Source organism: Alosa alosa, chromosome 11, assembly GCF_017589495.1.
Source record: "Alosa alosa isolate M-15738 ecotype Scorff River chromosome 11, AALO_Geno_1.1, whole genome shotgun sequence".
Taxonomy (NCBI): Eukaryota; Metazoa; Chordata; class Actinopteri; order Clupeiformes; family Clupeidae; genus Alosa; species Alosa alosa.
Window position 1 is genome coordinate 5,528,899 of NC_063199.1, and position 19,826 is coordinate 5,548,724.

General features: G+C 44.0%; 1 protein-coding gene across 1 annotated transcript in view; it reads right to left on the reverse strand.

Annotated features, from left to right (window-relative positions):
• Positions 1-19,826, reverse strand: part of slco3a1a (solute carrier organic anion transporter family member 3A1a) — a 54,987-nt gene that overhangs the window by 13,580 nt on the left and 21,581 nt on the right.

Consider the following 19,826-nt stretch of genomic DNA (forward strand, 5'->3'; position numbering starts at 1 on the left):
TTATGTTATTACTTTATTTTCTTCTCCAGCTCACTCACAATGCCCCTGAGATTCTGGTTCCTAGGCATGATAATGCTTCCTTTCTCGAACACACAGAGTAAAGAAATAGAAGGTGAAGAAGGAGAAACAACCACAGAAGGTCGACTCAAACAGATATGACCAACACACCACTTCCCTGTTGCAAGATCTTCGAAGGTGAAGACTGCCAACATACTGATACACTAGCTTCTGCTGCCACCTTCTGTTCAGACCTTTTCAGTAACACAGTGCAACGTTGATGCAGGCAGGTTGTGGACAACAACTCGCGCCAAAAATAATATCATCAGACTTTAAAGGCTAGAGCGGAAGTAAGATAGGGAGAAAATGAGAGGGAAAGTGTGTGTGTATGTGTGTGTGTGTGTGTGTGTGTATGTGTGTGTGTGTGTGTGTGAGGGAGGGTTTTGAACACTTCCAGAGATGCAATAATGAGTTCCTATTCAGCCACTAGGGGGCACTATCTGTCAATGAAAAAAATCAAGCCTCCCCTCATTTCATGTGCACTTCTCTTATTTAGGACTGATACAAAGTCACCAAACTCAAGAAGGTGAAAATGACAATACAGTGTACAGGATTATGTCAATGGTTGTGTCATGGGTCCCAAATTAAATGATTCAACAATAGAAATCATTAGAAATGTGGGTAGCACAGAGTGTGCCCACCGTGGCCCAGCAACTAAGATCTGAACACAACCCTGACCTTAGAGGAGACTTGGCAGAGTCTTATCTCTGTCTCACAGTGCCCCATGAAAAACAACAATCAAACATGACCTTAAGATCAGTTTATGTATGACAGAGCCAACATTTCAACCACTGATGGGCAAAAGACCAAAATGCAGCTTTTGACCACTACAAACACTGACACCTCAACCTTAGAATATCTCAGCTCCTGTCCAAATGACTGAAGACTACCAGCCGAGTGAGACTGCTCTCTGAGACATTGTGCGGCCTCATGTGACACAAACACAGACCTCCAATCAAATGTGCCGGACATCTAGGGCAGAAAATGTGTCCACAAATCCCCATTAATGCGTCGGCGTCCAAAAGCATGACAGCGGCCCAGTAAAGAGCCACACGCCGGCCATGGCTTCCCGCAGAGATTATGCCGGCTTCATTCACTTCACTCTCACCATCCCTTCTGGGCCAAAGCTCTCATTAAACTACACACCATATTGCTATTGTTCTGTACTGTACTCAGGATGTGAAGCAAACCACAGAATTGGTGAGAGAAATATAGTGATGAAATCTTTGACGTTTTGGGGAATATCTGGGGTGAGAGAGCAGAGCAACCGGCACCTTGGCAACAGTAACATCCCCTCACACTGCCTGCTCCGCAGCTCCGCTTGGTCAGAGGGAGATAGGCGATGCTAAAATGATGTCCCAGTGAACCATAACCATGTGTGTGTGTGTGTGAGAAAGCTAGAGAGAGAGTGTGTATGAAAGTATGTCATACTGACACCCTACCCCCCCTCCAACCACCCCAAAACACACACAAGTGTGTAAGTAAGGTGAGAGTGTGGAGTAAAATGCCATATGATGACTCACCACTGATGCAGCACCCTAGCCACTTTCCCAAGCCTACTCTACCACTCTGACCCCACTGCAGTATAAGGAGATGTAATCGTGTGTGTGTGTACTGAATCTCTCTCTTTCTCTCTGTCTGTTGTGTGCATGTACTGTATATGTGAGTATGCGTATAGGGTGTAAGTGTGTGTATACTGTATGTGTGTGTGTGTATGTGTGTGTGCGAGCGTGCATGTGTGTGTATGTGTGTGTGTGCAGAAGGTGTGGGGAGGGGTAAGTCATGTCTCTATGTGAGATTCACTGGGTCCATATTACTCCCCCTGCGGGCTGTGGGTCGTGGCTGGCAGTGGGGCAGAGGGGGGGGGGTTGCATGCTCGCTATGGCAGATGTTCCTCATGTGCCTGCAGCAGCCAGTTAATGAGAGCGCAGGGAAAAATTAGTCAGTTTTCAAGCACACACTAAAATACTATGCCCACTGATCAAAGCCACTCTACATCACACAATGTGTGTGTGAGAAAGGGAGACAGAGAGTCTTTCTCTCTCTTTGTGTGTGTGTGTGTGTGTGTGTGTGTGTGTGTGTGTGTGTGTGTGTGTGTGTGTGTGTGTGAGTGTTTATGTGTGCATGCGTGCCTGTTAGAGATAGAGAAGGGTAGAGAGACTTTGCATTTGTGTGTGTAGTGCATTTGTGTGTGTGTTTGTGTGTGTGTTTAAAAATGTGAAAGACAGATCTAATATGTGTGTGAGAGAGAGACGTGCGAAGGGAGATGTGTGGTTTGGTGTATGTGTGTTGACAACCGAGGTATGCTTCCTGACTTCACCACCCACCTTAAATGCAATATTTAGGGCAGTGGGCACCAAACTACGGCCCGGCACCTCATTTTGGGTGGCCCCCCAAAACATGTCTGTGGTATGTAGCATCCGGCCCGCACGGGAGTACGACATCGTCAAACTATAACCTCCGCAATTTCCCCCATTCATTCTCTATGGCGAGTCTTAACAGTACACATGTAATACTCTTTTTGTCCACTGGTGGTTGTTTTGGCACTGTTTCGCGTTTGCCAAAAAAACGGAATGAAATGTACAGGCCTACCTGCAAACAATGTAAGAGGCCTATGCTGACTGCATCAGTGCTCAAAGTATTCTAAAAGTTTATCCATTAATTGTTAATAACTAACTAACGTCTATTCAAGTCATATTTCTGGGACTTTCTGGGATAATTATTTCTATTTTTTATTCACTCGTTCAAATGTTCATACAAAGAGTTCGCAAAGTTCTCATAAGGTGAGTGAAAGTTAGAATGGTGGTAATTTCAGACCACTTTAAATTATTTGTAGGATATTCATAACATGTGCTGCGTATTCAAAGACTCAAAGACTTTTTTTAATAAAATATACTTTTAATACTCCTTTTAATACTTTTGGGAATGCAAAAGTATTTTTATTAGTAGGCCTATTATTTAATTTGAGCTACATTTTACACTGATCTGACATGATGGCAATATAAACACAGCTAACAATGGTATTAAATTGCAATAGCCTATGATTAAATGTAAAGGAATATTCAACTAAGGTAGACTGCTGTTCACAGCACTAAGCTATTTATGGTTACTGATATACTCCGAGTTTCTGGCCCTCTCTTAGAGCCAGGCATAGTGAGCTGGCCCTCGGAAGAAAAAGTTTGGGGACCACTGATTTAGGGGTTGGAGGGGATAGGCAAGCATTTTCTACTCATTCAAACACCCACTTACACCCAACCACAGACACACACCCACACGCACATACACACACACACACACACACACACACACACACACACACATGTACATGCCTGTATACCCATGCACACACACCCACACAAACATAGTAGTACACACACAACACACACACACACACACACACACACACACACACACACACACACACACACACACACACACACACACACACACACACACACAGCTGCACACACATACTGTACACACACACACACATGTACATACAAACATAGTAGTACACACACAACACAACACAACACAACACAACACAACACAACAACACACACACACACACACACACACACACACACACACTGCAGGAAACAGGAATGTGATGCCTCTGTGGGATGATGCTGGCGCGTTGGCCACAGCGTGCTGGATTCCACACAGATTGGACAGTCTCCTCTCCTCTCCTCTCCTGTCCTGTCCTGAGGGCCAGGCAGAGGAGACTCACAGCACTTCACTAATGGTAGAGCAACACTTAGATCACTGAGCTCTCTGCTGCTCAGCGCACAGCGAGATTACACAGAGTGTGAGAGAAATAGAGAGATAGAGAGAGAGAGAGGAAATGATACTGTAGATAGCCTAAAAAGAGAGAAAGAAAGACATAGTGAGAGAAAAAGAGACAGAAAGCGAGAAGCAAGAAGCAAGAGGGAAAAGACAGAGAGGAAGAGGGAGTTAGTGATAGAGAGACAGAAAGAGAGAGACAGAGAGAAAGAGAGATAGGGCTCTATCTTGCGTCCCAGCGCAATTGACTTTGTATACTCGCGCTTTTGTTTTTCCTATTTTGCAGTCAGCGCATATTGGAATTTTCCCTCCACAGGTACATGCCTGTAAATTAGGGATTTGATTACCCATGGGGCAGTTCAGCGAAAAAGACGGGGCGTGTTCCGGCGCAAACACTCACTGTTGATATTTTGCAGTTTCAGAAAACAATTCCGCCACAGACCAGGAACTCCCTGGTCTAAAGTCTGTTGTGCAAATGCAGATGCTATTTTAAGGGCACATGCATAACCACAGGCCTGCATGAATGAATCGTTGCACACCAATCTACAGACACCCCCGTGCACAGACAGAAACATTCAAGCCTTGATAATATTTTTCCAGGTTTTGTTCGTGCATTGTCCATTTCCAGGTTTTGTTCAACAACAAAGTTATGCATTGGTGACCACCTGGCTGAGTGTTGGAGCATGTGGTGTGTGTGTGTGTGTCTCCCTCCCTGAATGCCTGTTCTATAAAACATGCTTGCCATTGTATTTAGGTGGAGCTGCAAATAGCTAAGTTGTAGGCTATCCCATTGTATGCATGCTAAGTTATCCATATTCATCGGTACCTGTTATGATTAAAGAACACTGGTCAATCATATGATTAAGTAATGCCTGTTCGCTTGTTCTGCAAATAGAGATATTTGTGGGAGTTTTATTCATCAACCACCTGGCTGAGTTTTGGGCCGCTGTGGTGTGTGCGTCTCCCTCCCCCTCTCCCTTCGAGCGGGGCGGAGTTGCCATCGCAGTGATATCAGAGCTTTAATAATGAGAGACGTGTAGTTGAATAATAATTCGTGTTAACGTTTATCATGTACCAGACATACCGTGTATGCCTTACTTGTTTAGAGCCGTTTGCTAACGTTATAATTATCAGTCCAGTTCAATGGTGGTTCGTCAGCTACCAAACAGAAGTTTGTGTGTGCGTCTGGTCTGTTTCACTCAGTGGGACACACGCATCACAACGATATGAGAGTGCTGCGCTACCCGAAGGAGAGATTTTAAAACTTTGAGAGATACGTTTTTATACCTTTTGACGTTGATGCCGTTTAGAAGAGAAACATCTGACACCACGTTATTTTCCTCTGCTGATTTATGTTCTGTGGTTGACAAATCTGGCAGCTTTTTTTTAGAAAAATATAGAAAAATTGAAACCATGCAGTCTAAAATGACAAATCAAGCACTTTATTTCAATAGCTACTTTTCAGGCTTATTGTTTTCTTAAATTATTTAAATGTGTTGACAAAGGACATTTTGTGATGACTTGAAATATGTCTTATAATATGTCAGCAAGCAATGCATCATCAAGGCTGTGTTGTAAGATGTTGATGAAAGCATTTTGCACAGTTAACCATATCCACCCATCCATAAGTTCAATAAATGTTCCTTTTTAAATTGAGACTTCATCATTTGTGTAATTATTTGTCATTTGTATGATGTAAATTGAGGGAGCAAAATAAAAGCAGTATCGGCTCCAAATATTGGCTCAAGAAAATCGGCAGCCTGTATCGGTCATCGGCTAAGGCTGATGGAAAAAAATCGGTATCGGTATCGGCACTAAAAAAAAAATCCATATCGGTCGATCCCTAGCGCTTTAACATCATTTAAGCATTATTCCAGCTGCACTAAGGTTTTAAGCACCATCATTTTGCCTACCTTGTTGTAGCCCATCTGAAATAACTCCAAGCTTTGTTATGTTCCCTCCATCCTTTCGTTATTTTTAAAAAACGTTTTATATCCATGATGGCCTTGAAGTCTTGAGTTAGTGAATTAGCTTAAATCAGCTTTTATGTGCTGTTAACCAGCAACCATAGATAGTACAAGAAAGCAGCAAGTATGGCTACAATTTCTGTAGTTGCTGCATCCATTCATTGTTATTCTCTTCTGCTCAAACAAATGTTGTGCGTGTATTAAGTTGATTATAACGTGTTTACAAACTCTACTTAACAGAAAATATTGTAAAAAGCCTACTGTCATGCAGTTAATGGGATACTGTGCAGAGTTGAAAGTTAGGTCAACTTGGAAACTGTTTCTCGTTGTTGGTGGAGTTGCCTGAGGGTAAGGAGCCCGTGCTTGGCCGCCTGTGCTGCGCAACGCACACGTCGCTCCTCTCATTTATACATCGTAGTTCCCATTTCTGTAAACCATACATAATTTCAAAGAAAAATATTATCACTCAAGGGAAATCAGTGGGGTGTCCATTAAGATGTGAAAAAATAGGCATAAATCTAGCGTGCACATTTTCACGAATCACGGATGTATTGATGACATAAATTAGGAAATATTAGAGGACTTAAGGAGACGTGATGTTGAATTGCATGCCGATGCCATTTAACCCAAATGCCCCAGCGGCAGCACGGGAGAGTTCATTCATAACCTCGTGATTCAGTGAGAGTGATCCCAAAACATCGGAAAGTATGTCTTTGTGACAATTCTGCATTACATTTTGTCAAGAGGAAAAATTAATAGCTAACTGTTCCCAACTGAACAGTGATTATAGCGCTGTTAAATGCTCCTGGCTGTGCCTGGCAAATACGCCACCATAATAGCAATCAGCTATGGAACAAGCGTGCCTGTTGTTAAAGGGAATGTGAGGTGACTCTCTGATTGGTTTATTGCACTTTACGCCCAAACCACACCCATGATTAATGTAGCTACTTCAGACCACCCCATTTTAGATTTGCGTCGGGCGCAACAGTCAATTATCCCGCCGGTAAAATAACATCAGCGCCCAAGAACCGCCCACAAAATCACTTTGCGTTTTGCGCAAACACACTTCCATTTCAGACCATTCAAATAGAGTCCATAGAGTGTTGGGCTCTGCTACAAGGCTCACTATAACTCCATGAGAGTAGAAGACATCTTTTCTGTTGCTCCCTCTCTCCTGCATGCGGCTTATGACTCACTAATCCACATCAGAGCGGTGCGGGCAGGGCAGAGCAGAGCAGGCCAGGGAAGGGCAGGACCAATGTAAGGTCAGGCCTGAGGACCTCTGGGCACGCCAGCGCAGACTTCTACTCCACACCGCTCCACTCTGCCTTGATGCAGCAGAGGAGGGTGGAGATCGGTAGGGGTGGTGGAGGCGGGAGGCTGGATTAGACTAATAATAGCGCTGTAACCTATACAGGCACAGAGTGAAGTGATAATCTTATTTACCTGCTGTCTTTGTTGTGCTGGAGTCTATCGGGGGGCTTAGCGGTTTAGTCTTTTAGCAGACGCTTCTTGTCAAGTAAGTGAATTATGCAGCAGAGGTAGATGCATGTGGTGAGTGAACATTGACTGGACCACATGTGCCACACTGGGGACAGAACCTCTGACCTTAAAGGCCTGTGTCCACCAAATGCGTTTTTTACACCGATGGCGGCTATTTTCTATACAAATTCTATGAGGTTCAGCATTCACAGCGCTCAGCGCCCTGCCGCCCTGGGTGGAAAAAAGCCCTCGGCGCTGACCCTTTTTTTTTCGCAGTGCTCAGTGCTGAGAGTTGAAATCTGTTCAACTTTTAGAACAGCGCTGGGCTCGTCAATGTCACTTCACTCTTGCTTTTTGGTAACCTAGCAACAATAAACACTTGACCAAAGCGCTCTGAAAAATGAGGTTGAGGGCGCTGTCAGTGCAAAAAACGCGATTGGTGGACACAGGCCCTAACTCTGCAGGCGCTATTAGCAAAGGATAGGCTATACTTCGGGTCACTACAAAACTACTCAAGTCAGTTGTTTGACTGAATACATTTTTATTGAGGGCCTTTATTGGTGTCCACTTATTTTCTGTGTAGTCTACTACAAACAAAGCTGACGGACTGTCCTGCAGAACACCCATAGATATATATACTGACTAGATGTCGCCTTGACTACTACTGCTGGAACGAATGCGTCAATCGAGACGCCATCTTGCCGCGGTGATCCACTCCTCTATAATGCATTAGCGTCAATCTAGGCAAAGATCTAACGAAAATAAAATCACCATAAATCGTCAAAATCTCAAGCAATTATCTGAGATTTTTATTGGGTTGTTCTAACTGACAGGCATGTATTTATGGTCGAGTCTAGAGAAAACTAAGCTTTTGACGATAATAAAGATACATTTTACCCGTCTAGCCCCATAGACTCCCATTCATTCTGCACTAGCTAGCGGCGGCCCCTAGAGGAACAATGAATGAACTGCAACCAGGTTCGACAATGAAAGTATACTGGCTCTCTGTAGACAGGCTCTGGTTGAGGCCACACACGTCTCGTTGACTCATGTAAGTTGTAATCTCACCAGAAGTTGCTGTAGATCTGTAGAACATTTACTTCCGTGCTTTAAAATGGTCTGCTACTACATACAGTCGTTACTTTTATAATCATGGGTTAATGCTTTGGGCGAATGAGATGTAGCTTAATTCACAAATGAAAAAGCCATGAGAAAGGTGATTTTCTGACGTTTCAACAACAAAACCGAGTTTGCCATCATTGTGAGTTCCGAAATTTGTCGCTAATCGCTAAAAAGGTTTTCTATTGCTGGGGATGGCCAAACGTCGCTAAATAGGTAACACTGACAATACGGGAGAACTAGTTTAGAGCTTCAGATCCCCGCTCCAAGATGGCAGCGGTGTTGACGCATGCTGAGAAGCAGAAGGCGACATCTAGTCTGTACAGTATATATATCTATGCAGAACACCAAGATGATATAAAAATATAGGAGTGTTCCAGCATTGACATGAGTTTATGTAAGAGTGGTCTTCATGGAACAAATCTGTGCTCAAAAATAGATAGGATAGAGGATAGAGATGCTTGTTTTAAAAAAAAAAAAAGTTTTTCGACAGGGCTGGACAATAAACGTCCTCCTCTGCTCATGACAGGCTGAGGCCTCATGGGAGCCAGCTGTGGAGTTTCCATGTCAACTACACTCGCTTGTGCACTCGTCGGGCATTGGTGGGCGTGTTTCAGAGTGTTTCTTGAGAGACGGCATTTGTTGACTGCTCATAGCAACAACACCATCACCACTGTCCCCACAGGAAACGTCAGAGAGGAAACTACCATCGTGCAATTACCTTACAGGGAATGACACTCGGGTAGGGTACACACATACACACACACACACACACACACACACACACACACTCCACAACTCAGCAGTGGAGAAAACATTCCACCAACACGCAGTTTCCTTGACAACAACAAATATACCCTGTCCTGTTACAACACAGAGTGAAGCTCTGACAAGTATTGATACTCTGAAGTACAACACTGACAAGCTTGTTTTCTTACTTACAGCTCTTTACACAAAGGGGCTACAGTAGTTCTCTTTTTTCATGTTTCACAAGCAGAAAACTGTCAATTTGTAAAAGATAGATAGATAGATAGATAGATAGATAGATAGATAAATAGATAGATAGATAGAAAGATAGATAGATAGATAGATAGATACTTTATTGATCCCCAGGGGAAAAGATAATGTCTTGATCAGGAACTGGGAGGTGTATCAAACTCATCAACTTTTTTGTTGTCAACTTCATGGCCTGAAACACATTCAGAACAAATTGGACTATAAACAACACACTTGGAACACTTTTGTTTTCAAGAGTTTGAGTTTGAGTTTGAGAGCAGAGCCTCGTTGTTTACAAAGCCTTTTTGACTCCAGGTCTGGCTCTGACACGTCCATCCTTCCTTCGCTCTGTCAATACAGAGAGTGTTGACAGGCTAGAGTAAACACAAAGCTCCTGAGCCAAAGTCTGCAGGGCTCCGACCACATTCCTCATCTCCAGCAGATGTAATGAAGGAAGTGCCAGCTCGACAGACCGGCGACGGTGCTGGACTTCAAACTAAACCAGCAGCATTGCAATGACATGATGTTGTTAGAACACAAACCTGTGTCACATTCTTATGATTTCTCATCGTGTGACTGTGAGTTCCTCCTCACCGACCTCGACTTGGATTTTAAAACTCCTGTCTGAGATTGAGGAGTCTAGTGCTGTTCCAGAGAGCCATATCGCCTCTCTCTCACGCGCACGCGTGTGTGTTGTGACGGTGCAGAATGCTAACCGAGCGTTAACACTTTTAAGGAAAGCTTTTTAAGGAAAGCAGTTCGACAGTTTTGGATACCACTCCCCCTCTCTGACAGGGAATGGGCATCTGTCCTCCTAGCTGTCGGTGAGTGTCTCAGCTTCAGAGAGCGAGAGAGGCCAACACTCAAGTCAAGGGGAAGGGGAAAGAGTATTTTTAGAGTCAAGCATGCAGCAGGAAGATGACCAGGCACACAGCTCTGGACATAAACAGCTTACCGGTACACATTATTGTATTTTTGCAGGTATCTGATATAACAAATATTCATAACTAATTTTGGCTCACTGCCAATGTCAGTATCAGCAAATACATGTACATCTCATTTATTTAATTGAAAACATGAAGTCTCATCTGTACTCTATGAATTATCTATTACTCTTATTGTAATACAGACAAAACATGTCCTTTGAGGTCTTTTATTTGGACTAGATGTAAAATATACCACTTTTTTATTAATATTTTAATAATAATAGAGTCTAACTGTTATCCTACTAGTATTATGCTTCCCTGAGACCTTACTGACCAGGCAAATTGGCAGAAATATGCATCTATTAATGGCAATAATTAGTTTGTTTTTACCGATGTCATGACAATATTCTCAGCATTCCTATACTCTGTGTGTGTTACAAAGGCATGCTGCAGCAAGCGTTTTGGACACACACACCTACATTGTAGGTTTCTTCCTCTCTGTATCACTCTCTCTTCCCTTCATCTCTGTATTTCTCAGTACCTCTCTCTCTCCATCTTTCTCTCCTCTATTTGTGTCCTGCTCCCTTACAGGGGCAGCAGACAGAAAACAGCTCTCACCCCCCCTCCAGCTCAATCAGGCTAGTGGTGGAGCAGCAGTGCTATTTGGGCTGTTTGACTGTCCTCTTAAGTGAAGTAGAGCATACATGCCTGCTGGTGTGATGTGGCTCTCCAACACAAGCACCCTCCCCCCAGCTCACTCTCTCTCTCTCTCTCTCTCTCTCTCTCTCTCTCTCTCTCTCTCTCTCTCTTCGTTCTAAAGTGTCCCATCTCTTCATGGCCTTAGGCTGCTGTTCTGCAGGTACATCCTTACATCGCAGCAGCCCAGCACACAAACACACTCACCTACCACCTACTTTTCCACACCACACCCCCCCTACCCCTCACCCAACCACACACACAGAGAACTGCGTTGTTTTCTTTCTTGTGGGTGATGCTGAGAAGCATTAATGGTCATCACTGCTCAGAACCATTGACAGCGGTCAAACCACAACCATCCAGAGAATGAGCACATAGTTCTCTGAAACTACACTGGCCTACATTGCCAGCCTTGGTGACTTGGTGACCTGAGAACAATCTGAAGGGGCTGTTACATACTTGTTTGTAAACATTTAATATTAAACGTATAATCTTTTGATCCTGTGAGGGACACACACAGCACACAGTGTACACATAGTGAGGTGAAGCACACACTAATCCCGGCTCGGGGAGCAGTGAGGGGTTAGGTGCCTTGCTCAAGGGCACTTCAGCTGTGCCTACTGGTCGGGGTTCGAACCAGCAACCCTCCGGTTACAGGTCAGAAGTGCTAACCAGTAGGCCACGGCTGCCCACGTGGATGACACTACAACACTACCTCTTTGCGAAACAGTAATACATTCAGACAATAAATATATTGATACAATAACAATATAAAGCTCTAAATGAGCACTGATGATGCTTGCTGGAATGAATGAGAGAGGGATCGTACAGCATTATAACCATGGCACTAAGAAATGTATTGTACTTTTCCATCCAATCATTATGATGCAGGTAATTAAATAAAAATGCTGAGCAAATGCAATGGCTAGCGTTTTCCATTTTATGTCTAAAATCTTCATTACAGCCAAGAGGGCGGCAGCAAGAAAACGGCTGTGCTGGTAAATGTCTATGATATCCTCTCTAATTGCATCTGAATTCTGTGTCTCTCTCTCTCTCTCTCATCATTATAGAGTGGACACTAAACAAACTAATTCTTGCAGGACATCAAGAAGACTTAAAGTATCCTGTCCTCTGCACAGAACATTGTAGAGACAATTTGATCATAAAAGTCTTTCTGTGTTGCCTGTCTCCTCAGTAATGTGTTTAAAGACCAGGCTGGTTGGTATATTGGTACAGCAGAGCAGAATGACATCCACTCAGTGTGGTCTGTCCCCTAAGTCAAGCTAATTATCCTCTACATCTGTTCTCTGATCTATTCTATTACAGGGTCAAACACTGCACAAGGATTGTGTGTGTTTGTGTGTGTGTTGGGAAAGAATCCTGTGAATGTATCCTGTTTCCATGGACCATTCAAGCCACATTTTCCAGTAGTGCTGGCGGCACACTATGTGAGCCTGTGTGAGACAGCACGACTGCCTAAATTGTCTACTACTCTTTGCCATGTTCATCTCACAGTGTTGCGATGGTAGGGTCCCAGCTGCAACAGGCAGTGAGTTATTGCAGGCCTTCTCAGCCCAGGCAAAACAAATCCATACTGGTCACTTTTGTGGCCAGCAGGTTCAAGTGGATACGCAGTTTCTCTCTCCAGCCACGTGTCAATGAAGCAGCGGTCAGGGACCATCAATCTTTCGTGTCCTTCCCTTTCTCTCTCTCTCTCTCTCTCTCTCTCTCTCTCTCTCTCTCTCTCTCTCTCTCTCTCTCAGAGGCAGACGGTAAAGTTTAATACACCTCCAAATTAGGAGTAAAATGGGATGTTTAAGGTTACGATGTTACACTTGCCTCAAGTAATGTGTATTCAGTAAAGCACAGCACAGGGACTGAAAGAGCTGTCTTTTAATAGATGTCTCTCTCCGAGTCCCACAGCTCCAAAGCGCACAGGTGAAGATGTAGGCCATTCCAGCTCCATCCCAGCCGGGGACGGCGCAGTAATGGGGCTCATAAAAGGCAACCAATGACCTTGTGTCGCTCGCTCCGTGTAATATAGATCACTGTTACATCGAGGGAAACCTCCAGAGGAACCATTTCAATGCAAAGTGGCCTTTCAGTGCCAGCATATGGCGCTGTAGGCATACATGAATTCCTGCTTCTCTATTGAACCCGGAACGAGTTAACTGTTCATTATCGGTCCTTCTTTTGTTTGGGTCTCAGGTTTCTGATGCATGATCAACAAAGCCAGTGCAAAAATAGAAGGATAAATCCAATTTACAGATACTGATGCAACTAACTAACTATACTGATGCAACTAACTTTCATAGTCAATTAATCTGCCGATTATTTTCTTGATAAATCAATTTGATCGATAAAATGTCAGAAAATTGTGAACAATGCTGCTCATTGTTTCCTAAAGCCCAACATTACAAATGCCTTCAAATGTTTTCAAAAGCCTAGTCCACATCAAAGACATGTAGTTTACTGTCATAGAAGATAAAGTAAAGCTGAAAATATTCACGTTTAAGAAGTTAAAATCAGAGAATTCAAGTTTTTTTCTTTAAAAATGAAACAAACTGATTAACCAATTAACAAAATAGTTGGCAATTAATTCAATGGTTGACAACTAACCGATTGTAAATAATTAATGCTCCCACATGCCACATGATAGCTATAGTTCATGCACGAGGACGTTGATTGTTTGAGATTTTGCACTTTCCACTTGGTCTGCCCTGCCCTTTAAATTAGGGCCAAATGTGCTATTCCCTGTGTGCTTCACTATCAACATTAGACCATATTCAAATTACAATCAGTCATTTCATCTCCAGACATCCGCTCAATGGAAATACACAGTGACCTGAGACCCGAGTTGAAAAGCTGGCTAAGTGAAAAGCTGGCTGAGTGAAACTGAAAGTAAACTGATGTGGTTCTTTCAAAAAGCCCCAGTCTCACATCTTCCTCCCCTTGCCCCGGAGATTCCTTGCAACCTTGTCATTAATCCCACGCAAGCTTGCTAAGCACGTCAGGGTGACTAATCCCTGGGCCCGAGCTTATCGAGCACATGGAGACGCACCTAATTGGCCCCGGCCACAAAATGACTCCCCTCATCCCTTTGGCGCAAATCTGCTGGGCACCTGGAGCCGCTTGGAGATGCTCCTCCAACCGACCGAGCGGCGGGTTAACCGTGGGCGAAACAAGATTTGGGGCACCTGACCACACGCCAGTGACGCCACATGTCAGACCGCAGCAGGTAGCCTACTTTCTGCGAATGTGGGCTCACACAGGCACATCAACTCCTGCAGAGGTAAAGTTAACAGGACGAGATGGGGGTTGGGGGAGAGGGGTTCGCTACAAAAACTTCAACCTCAAATTTTATGAAAGGTAATGAGAGCAGCAGTGGAAGAGCAGTACTGCTGACTGCAACCAGGCGCGGGAACACGATAGCCAACACCAAAACAATCGCAGGCGATAAATCCAATGTCCTATTCAAACAATGCCCTTTTTTCCTCACTGTGCAGCAATAAAACATTTTCGTGACAGGCCTCCAACCTTACAAGTCTAAGGGGAGACTTTCTGGAGTGAATGCGGTGGAAAAAGGCCCTCACAGGCGTGAAAGGTGGTGGGGGTGTTGGTGGTAGAGGTGGTGAGGTGTTGAGAGTGCGGGGTGGTGAGGTGTTGAAGTGTGGTAGAGGTGTGTGGTGAGGTGTGGAGGTGTGTTGAGGTGTGGAGTCTTGGGGGGTGTTGAAATGGGTATTAGTAGTAAAGGTGGTGTGGGAAATTGAGGGTCCAGCTGCACTATTGAGGTGTAAGGTGGTAAGAGTATTGAAATCTCTTTAAAGGTGTGAAGTAAACCAAGGACTGTTCTCGGCATGTAATAGAAATCGACCTGAGGTAAAGGTATTGAGAGTGTAAAAAGTATAGTAAAGAAGTAATAGAAGAAATGAGAGTGCGGGGGTAAGCCAAAGTGGTAATAACATCTGAGAGTATTAGCTGACAGGTTATGAATCGGATGGGACAGTTTAAAAGGGGTAGTAAAAGTGGTAATGTTAAAGGTCGTGCACAAAATGAAGTGAGGTGTTAAAAGAAATCTAAAATGGTGGTGAAATATTAAGAAAATCACAAGAGTGTTGAGGGTGTGAGTGGTAGGTGTTGAGATGCAGAGGTAAAAAGGTGTGAGAGTGAGCAGGGGTGTTGCAAAGTTGAGGTGTGGTGGTGAGGAGTGTTGCTGAGAGTGTGGGGGCTGCTGCGCTCTTCCTGGACTGTTCATAAGCATGTGAGGAAACGGGATGACAGGTTATGAATCTGATGGGACAGTTGAGCTGACTGCTGCAGGCGTGTGAGGAAGGGATGGGTCCTTGTGCTGTGTGAGGTGATGCAGCCGCTACACATTACGTTGTGGTTTTTTTCCCAGATACGTCTAAAACAATGACCACTCTGACTTCAGCCAGTACATTTCCTGCAGGCAATATCTCAGATGTTTACAATACAAGCACTTAAAAGCAAAGGGAGAGCTTTTTCTTGACAGGACAATAGCGTGGGACTGGTTTTATATATTTTTTAAATGTCTTTTGGAACATTTGACCTCCACTTGAAACAGCTAGCCAACACCCCTATTCAGAGGGGCCAAACAATGAATGTGACCAGAAGACTGCAGAAATTAATGGGGTGCTTTTTTACAATTGTTCCAGAATTCCCCAGCCATTTTGATCAAAAGCAAAGATTTGACAACTTGACTCCTATGGTTTCCTGCTAGAAATAATGATATTTTCTTCATCAACAAAATCCTGACCAGTGTTATCAGAAGGAGTGTTATCATTTGGGAGGCTAAGTACAAACTGTAGCAGTAAATTCTGTGCTTTTGAAGCCTGTGGTGCTTTTGAACTTGCAGTTCAAAATGTGAACTTGCAGTTTTATACAATGTGCTTTTACAATCGTGTGAGCTCTTCTCATCACAGGGTGGCTAAGTTAAACCAGGCCAACTAAAACACTCCATCCCTCTCCCCAAAGTTACATGTATCTTTGATGCTGGGTGTACACAGGTTTGAGCTGATAGACACAATCTATCCATTCACCACGTACTGTGGTCAAGTCAAAGACCCTGCTTGAAAGCTGACATTCAAAACTCAAAAATGTCATTGATTTATAGATTATTGTTGACTTTTCTGATATGTAAGGGAAAAAAACAACTCTGTGGAGGGAAAGAGTGTAAAGCTAAGTCCCAGTCTGGACAAAGGTGGCATTTGAGCTCAGCCTGTGTTTGTCTCCACAAATACACGTTTTATCCCCTTAGCTTTGTGTGCGGCCTTCGGACCTGGACATCCTCTCTGAGTTAATGCCGCGAGGTCAGGCAGGCTTTCGCTTTCTGCCCAAGCGCGTTAAAACCGTGTGGCTTACACAGGCAGCGGCCGACGCCCTCCTACTTCCTTCAGACTTCCTGCTAAGCAGAAGCGGGAGCCAGTTGACAGTTGGAGTTGTCACCACACACCTCCGGGGGGGTGGCAGGGGCACACTTACATTATATAATTCACAAGCAGCTGTCTGACCCTTCGTGTGAGGGCGTGTGTGTGTGTGTTTGTGTGTGTATTTTCACTTTCTGTGTGTGTGTGTGTGTGTGTGTGTGTGTGTGTGTGTGTGTGTGTGTGTGTGTGTGTGTGTGTGTGTGTGAGTGAGTGTGTGTGTGAGTGAGTGAGTGTGTGAGGGTGTGAGGGTGTGTGTATTTCACTTTCTGTGTGTGTGTGTGAGTGCAAATTTCCCTTTCTGTGTGTGAGTGTATGTGTGTGTCTTTTAATAGAAAGTGACTTTCTGCTTTGGACAGCTGGAGCCATTCTGGACGTTCAATAATTTCTAATGTGATAATTTATTCATTTAAAAAAGGTAGTGTGGCGATCACATGGGGATGATGTCACTGATGATGTAACTTGTTGTCACTGAATAGTGACAGGCTATGAGCTTTCCCACTCTTTCTTTCTTTCTTTCTTTCTTTCTTTCTTTCTTTCTTTCTCTCTCTCTCTCTCTCACACACCCACAAACACACACACAACACACACACACACAGAGGCAATAACAACTGAATACACATCTGCACAAACAGTCTGACGGCCAAACTGGAGGACTCCCCACCTTTCCCTTGTGAAGTGAGTGGTGAGTGGTCCAGGGGGGATCTGGTGTGTGACAGTGCTCTCCTCTCCCTGAGCCAAACACCAGAGGAAATCCAGCGGCGTAATTGCAAATCCAATGAGGAGGCTTCGCCACAGCGGAAGGTTAGGGTCAAGCACACAAACTCAGCTCGCATTAGCAAAATAACATCTGATGTTGCCAGGAAGGGATAAGAGCCTCCCTCATCTCTCTATACCCACCCCCCCTCTCCTCCTCCTCCTTCTCCCACCCTCGCTTCTTCCTCTCTGGCCTGACCATGGAGAGCAAAGCCATCTGACAGTAACAGCGCACTTCATCAGACATTGATTTCCAATGGCTACCTCTCACTTCCAACAAACCTACGCGCAAACAAGCAACATGGCTGCCCTAACCACTGATCAAACCTATGCAAATGGACAAGACTGGACTGGGCTCGGTCTGGGCAGCAAGCCACGCGGCCGGCATCTGGGTCCCTCTCTCTCTCTCTCTCTCTGGGGATTCGCCCTTTATGACAAAAAAGGGGAAAACTATATGAAGTGCTTAGTTCCTGAGAGGCCCCAGGACAAGACGCTTTGCTGATGTCAAACATCATCCGTTTCCAGCGCTGAGCCAAGGCAGAGAGTTCAAATACATAAAGTAACCCACACGGATGACCACAGAGCAGCACAGACTTCCTCCCTCAACACTGGCGCATCGTTCTAATTTAACATTAACATTAGCACTGCCGAGTGGGGCATGAATCGCCCCAATCCAACATGCTGACAATCCACATATACCCAGAGGGGGAGCGAGAGGGGGAGCGAGAGAGAAAGAAAGCATGCAATGATGGTAGTACTAAAGTGCTAAAATGAAGATGACATGCTCAAACACGCAACCTTGTGTCCTTGACAAGGCATGTGGGGAGGGAGGTCTTTCTAATGGGTTAGGGAAATCCAACAGTGTACACCACAATGTCAACACACACACACCCACTCCCCTACACACACACACACACACACACACACACACACAAACACGCACACACACACACAGACACACACACACACACACACACAAACACAACACACACACACACACACACACACACACACAGACACACACGCACACACAGTTCCTCCTCTGCTGTAATCTTCCCCTCCTACTTCAACTGCTTGTCCTCTCTCATAGGTGCTGTGTGCCAGTAATAAGGGGTTATTTTAACGGCACTTTGAGCACGGAGCTTTACTGAAAACTGCCCCCAAGGGCAGGTCTAGTAAGAGCTGTCTGAGCATGGCGTCTCTGAGTCTACAGACACTACTGCCATATATAACACAGTAGTATAATTACCTCACACATTAGCAAAGAGGAACTGACAAATATTAATATGACAAAATGGATCCTTCCTCTTTTTACAAAAACATACAGTATACATAAAGTATTACACATGCAAGACAAAACGCACAATACTGTACACACTGTATATGGATTTATTTAGGGTTTTTTCCCCTGGTCTTTAAGGTACTGAAAGAAAATATTTTGTATGTCAATAAAAAACAGAGAGAATACATATATAAAGAGATCAGAGTGTGTGGCTACTCTGTTTTGAATTTGATAACCTCCAGGCCAGCACCCATACTTGAGTGTACATTCATCCTCCTCGCTTTTGCATGTCAGTAAGAAACAAACACACCTTGATCTGTTCTATCTGTTTATTCCTGTCTAAGCCACTATCTGCTTATTCCTGTCTAACCAACAGGCAGTGTTATTACTGGAAGTTATTTTTGGAATTATAGAGAAGTGAGGAATGGAAAGCCGCTTCAGCACAGTTTCTTTTTAGTATCCAGCTTATTTCCTGTTGTGATTAAGACCCAGGATGTGGGCTATTAGATAAGACGACCATCCAGTTCACTAGGACCATGAGTAGATTTGCCCTCTACACAAGCTCAAAACAGACACATCCACATTGGACTCGAAATAGGTCCAGGTAAATGGACCATAGGACCATCAGCAATCCAAATTAGAAACAATAACTGGTGGAATCTAAATGCATGGGCTAAAAAACACACACAGAACTAAAAAGAATGAATAGACACACACACAAACAAACAAATTCAGGCCGACCACGTCAGCAGTGTTTAAAACTGGCGCATACTAAGACTGCTCTTGGGGTAATTAGGGTCTGCTTGTTAATAAACTCTCTTTCATAAGCCTTGGTGATGTCAGGCCTCCATATTGACCTAAATAACAGAGCAAAGCCACATGCCGCTAAAGTAGCTTCTCAACTCAAACTGTCAACTGCCATTACTGCAAAGATCATCCTTCTTCAACCTACCTTCGGCGCTAACTTTTCAGGTCAGGCAAACACGTGGTGCAAAAAGGGGACTTGAAAACACACAAGAACTCACAAGGACAGCTTACCCAAAGAACCTGTTTTCATCCCACCAACCAAAACATTCAGCATAACTCATATTCCGCACTTGGGACTGGGAGTTTGCATTTGAATAATAAATACCTCAGCTGTTTCAATGACAGAGTTAATTTAAATTAAATTTTTGAACAAATAAAGCAGAATTAAGATACAGGGTTTTAGGGTGTCCAAAACAAGAGAATTATTGAATTACTATTTACCATGCCTGTTTCTGGAGGACATAAAAAAAACATTAGATTCCTTTTGTTTTGACTTTTGATTGGGACAGCC